The following is a 5,523-nucleotide window of genomic DNA, read 5'->3' as shown; positions in this document are numbered from 1 at the left end:
TGGAATATCTGGTCCCAGAGATGACTGATCTAGCTGGGGGGGACTGAGAACAACGTGGTCTCTCTGAAGCAGAACTAATTAACACGGATATAAAATTGTACTGAGATTTTCAGGACCCAGATGACCAGCTTTGTAGGCTGCTGCCCTCTGCCATTAAGTCATTCATGTTCAAGGAGTCTTTAGCATGGTGCAGCAACACACAAGGTAAACGTGTTGTGCTGAATTTGAGATTGTAACACCCACAGTTTGCAAAAGATTTTTTTTATATATTGATGTTCATCTCAATGTTAGCAAAGTCCACAAAAATATAACGTGTACTCTGGGTTGCAGGTAGATGACTAGGTTTCTGAATTTGTCCTGGCTTGAGTTTAAACTGGCTGTACAGAAGAAGTAAAACTGTTTGGGAGTAACATGAATGGAGAAAAGAAGGTATGTGGGAAGTGAAAAAGTTGGTCAAGAAATGGAGAAAGGGAATATTGGTTTTGAGAACCATATGTTTGATGCTTCCTGAGGGTGGTGCTGGGCAGTACTGCCCTTCATCACTGCAGGACAATAAAGCAAACCTGTAGCACACCAGTCAAATATGCCTCAGTGACCACAACTGGGGAAGGGGAAGGCTTTTCCTGTGGGCTTGGAAAACAATGGATGGAAATCTCTATTTACAGAATTATCTGCTAATATAAAACATGTACATAAGGTCCAGTAGTGCTAATGCAGGTTGACAGGGTGGTATTAGACTTATATTGATATCAAATTTGATCCTTAAGTTTCCAAAAGCTAGGGATGAAGTAAGCTTGACACAGGCATGCCTGAAGTTTCAAAATCACCTCTGCTTTTTTTTTCTCTCTCATGTATCTGACACCTAATTCATTCTCAATATGTCTTATTTTCCCTCTGTAGACCAATTCTGTAGCCTCTCTTCATGCTCCCTTGCATTCTAACCTAGTTTATCCTGTGGAATTAACTAATCATATTTTTCTTTTGCTAAGGGTAAGGACTTGTTCTCTGAGACTGCAATCTTGTAATTAAAGAAAGCTTACAATGCCAGTGTCAATCACACTGCTCTGAAAGTGGATAGCAATGACCTCAGCTATGTTCCATTATATAGCACCTTTCAGACTATGATCAGGAAAGTAATGCTTTAGAGACAGGGATCTGACTCAACTTGTAACTATGGCTTTAAATGATGCTCAGACTTCTGCTCCTGACCCATTCTTTTCTGTGCTTTACAAGATAATAACCACATATGAAGAATGTATGAAAGACTCTGTTTTTCTGTTTTTGTTCAAAACATGCTGTGCTAAAAATGCCCCTGTAGGACCCAATTGGAAAAGAATGATAGAAAGATTTGGGCTGAAAGGGATCTCTAAAGGTCATCTAGTCCAACTCCCCTGCAATAAGCAGGGAAACTTCAACTAGATCAGGTTGCTTGGAGCCCCACCCAGTATGACCTTCAATGTTTCCAGGGATGGGGCATCCACCACCTTTCTGAGCAACCTGTTTCACTAGGATAATAAAAAATTTCTTCTTTATATCTATTTTTATATCAACTTTAAATCTATCCTCTTTTAGTTTGAAACCATTACCCCTTTTCCTATTGCATCAGGCTCTACCGAAAGGTTTGTTCCTGTCTAAGTCCCCTTTAAGTATTGAAGGGTTGCAATAAGGTCTCCCCAGAGCCTTCTCTCATCCGGACTGAACAGCCCCAGTTCTCAGCCTGTCTTCACAGGGGAGGTGCTCCAGTCCTGTAATCATTTTCATGACCATGCCCTGGACTCTCTCTATCAGGTCTACCTCATTCTTATGTTGGGAGTGTCAGAGCTGGCTGCAGTACTCCAGGTGGGGTCTCATGAAAGCAGCAAAGAAGAGGAGAATTAGCTTTCTTGATCCTCGACCTGCTGGCCATGCTTTTTTTGATGCAGCCCAGGATATAGCTGGCTTTCTGGACTGCTAGTATACATTTCCTGGTCATGTCCAGCTTTTCCTCCACCAGCACCTCCAAGTCCTTCTCTGCAGGGCTGCTATCAATCTGCTCATCTCCCAGCTCAGTGTGATGGGCGTTACCTTAAGTGCAGCACCCTTCAGTTGACTTTGTTGAACCTCATGAGGTTCCTATGGGCCAACTTCTCAACCTTGTCCCTCTGGATGACATCTCATCTCTCAGATGTGTCAACCACACCATTCATCTTGTTGTCTGAAAATTTTCTGAGGGTACCCTTGATCACACTTTCTATGTCATTGATGAAGACATAAAACAGTACTCATCCCAACATAGACCCCTAAAGGACACCACTTTTTAATGATGATCATGTGAACATTGAGCCACTGGCTACTACTCCGGATGCAACCATCCACCCAATTCCTCATCCACCAAATAGTCTATCCATCAAATCCATCATTCTCCAATTTAGAGATAAGGATGTTGCAGGGGACTATGTAAAAGGTTTTACAGATGTCCAGATAAATGACATCTTTAGCCCTTCCCTTGTCCACTGATGCAGTCACTCCATCATAGAATGCCACTAGATTGGTCAGGCAGGACTTGGCCTTGGTGAAACAATGGTTGTCTTGAATCATCTCCCTGTCATGCAACCAGTTGTATCTATGCAGATTCTGGTCTTAAGACTAGTGAGTAGTTCTTGGACCATTTAATTTACAAATAAAGACACAGCCTCAAGATCCATGGTTGTTTCTGATTTTTCATTTGTAGCAGTGTGGTTGCATGCATGTCACAATTATGATCTTCAGTCCTGGGATACAGATGTCTAAGATCAAAATAATCATTTCACAGAGTTTTCTAGAAAAACTACAACAAAAAACCCCAAACCCAGTAATATCAGCAGGTATTTTAAATTACCCCTTCCTTCCTCTCATTCTAGAATACAAAGAAGCACTGTCTTTCAATATGACAGGTACTTCCCTCCCAGCTCAAGGGAATTTCACCCTCAGAAATGTTGATCTTGATTCCCAAATGATACAAGTCACAATTAAGAAAATACAATTAATTCATCCTCCCACTGCTACATTTTTAGGACACATGTACAGTGTTATTTGAGCATGGTGCAAAGACAACTAAGGTAGGTGTACCCAAAGCTGGTAAATATATATGCATAATAAAATGGGAATTTGTTAGGTTGGGAGTGAAAACAGTCTAGTCGTGTTAGTGTGGTGCTCATGTGAAACCATGTTCTGTGTCTTTCTGTTTTGTGTCTTTTTGTTCTGTTTCTGGTCTCTCTGCTGCAGGACAGGCTTCAGTTTCAATGCAAATATAATATGGGGTCTCCCTGAGAGTCTTAAATCCACTCTCCACAACATACACTGTTTGAAAAGATTGCTTTTGAACATTTTTTTTTTCTGAATTGTATCAATTTCTTACCAGCTACATTTATTGTGTAATTTGATGTATCAGTTCAGCCCTCTCCAAACAGAATACAGGTATAAGTGGAGACATGATTTTCTAAAGGAAGAGATATGAAATTGGTTTCCTTTTCAGAAAATCATATAAAGATGGAATCTAAATGCCTAACATAGGTAGCTAACCTAGGACTGGATATCCTTTTAGAGGCCTTTAGAGACACTTATCTTCCTCATTAAATATATAAGAAGCCTTTAGTAAAAGGCTTTATTAAAAAGGCCTATTACTGACCTATTAGGCGCAGTGAACACAATCTATGAACTTTTGAACTTTTCTACTTAAGTATAAAATACTATCTGGGTCATGGGTTATATTTTTTGACAATATGGTAAAAATTGTGTCCATGTTTCCTTCTTCATGCTCCATCTTTAAGTTTTTAGATGATTACTAGTGCTTCCAGGCTAATTGTCAATAAAATATGTTGTAATATTTTTGAAATTCATCGAGTTCCAGGTGTTCCAGGAGACCATTTGATCTGAGTAGAAATTTCAATGCTATGGCATAAGATGTCAACACAAAGAATCAATAATTTTATATTAAGCTTAAATAATTTTATATTAAGTCACTGCTTATCAATATGTTAAATATTTTGGTAAATATTAATTAGATAATGAAAATTATTATATTTATGAAATTTTTTAGTGTCGAAGTGAGAATGATTTAAGTTAGCAGAACTCAGGATTAACATTTAAATTGACCTTATCAACTGGATAATTAGTTCAAAATCAACAAAATAAGATTCATCAAAAATCTACTGTGCAATATCTTATGAAATCAACTACACATGTACAAAATAAAGAGTAGCTAGTGAGGTAATACCACTGGAAAAAAGCATCAGGGAGCTAAAATGGACCAAAAACTGAATACGACATCAACAATAAGATTTTGCAGAAAAGGTAAATCTCCTTCAGCAGTATAGGCACACTAATGTTAAAGAAAGACAACCAGGTAATTATTGCTCACTATCTAGTGCTAGGGGAGGATGCATCTAGGGTACTATGTCCATTTCAAAAAGATGAAGACAAATTGGAGAGAATCCAAAGGGAGCACACGAGAATGAAGAGGCTGGAAAGCATCACCTCTGCGGAAATGTTCTAAATAATTAGATTTGCTTATTCTAGAAATGAGAGAAAGGGGTTACAATAAAGGGAGGAGGTCTGCAAGAGAGGCATGTGGGAACTGTGGTAAAATATGCAAAAGATTGCAGTGATCTGTTGTTCTCCAAGTCTTCTGGGTTTGTGATACAAAAACTAATTTCCTTAACTCTTGAGGGAGTGAGACAGAAAATGTATTTTGCACTAGATGCTAGGAAATGATTTTATTAATTTCAATATTTTTTATTTTAAAAAATCACTAATTTTAGTATTTCATAGTTTTTGATAATTTAATTTGGTTTGTTGCCTTTTCCTCTTTTCTTTTGCCCACCCTCTGGAGAACAAGAGCAAATAATTGTTCCTTCGGTAAAGAAGAAAGAGGAAAACCTTTTTTTTTAGTGAAGTTCTGTTTGTTCTATCCCACTCTGAAAATGTGTTGAAAGTTTCAAAAACTTGAGAACTAAGCAGGTGACATGCATGAGGTATTGATGGCAATACTATAACATAGAATCACAGAGGATTGCAGTTGGAAGGGACACCTGGACGTCATGTGGTCCAACCTCTCTGCTCAAGAAGGGCCACCCAGAGACAGTTACCCAGGGCCATGTCCAGCTGACTTTTGGATATCTCCAAGAAGGGTGACTCCACAATCTCTTTGGGCAACCTGTGCAACTTCTTAGTCACTCTTACAGGGTAAAGGTGTTTCCTGATGTTCAGAAGGAACCTTTCTTTTTCTGTGTTTAAATTTGTGCTTGTTGTCCTTCTCCTGTCAATGGCACCACCGGAAAGAGCCTGGCTCAGCCTCTTAACACCTTCCTTTCAGAAATTCACATATTTTGATAAGATCCCCCTGAACCTTCTCTTTTCTAGGCTCAGCAGTCCCAGTTCTCTTAGTTATTCCTTGTAGAGGAGATTGTCTAGTTCCAAGCCATTAAACCAGCTTTCAGTTCACATGAAATAGAAAATAGAATAGAACAGAATGGAAGAGATATATAATATGTTATAAAACATATA

The sequence above is a fragment of the Manacus candei genome, unplaced genomic scaffold (assembly GCF_025592945.1).
Source record: "Manacus candei isolate 608988 ecotype Guabito, Panama unplaced genomic scaffold, ASM2559294v1 h1tg000007l, whole genome shotgun sequence".
Lineage (NCBI taxonomy): Eukaryota > Metazoa > Chordata > Aves > Passeriformes > Pipridae > Manacus > Manacus candei.
Note: the sequence above shows the minus strand (reverse complement) of the source record.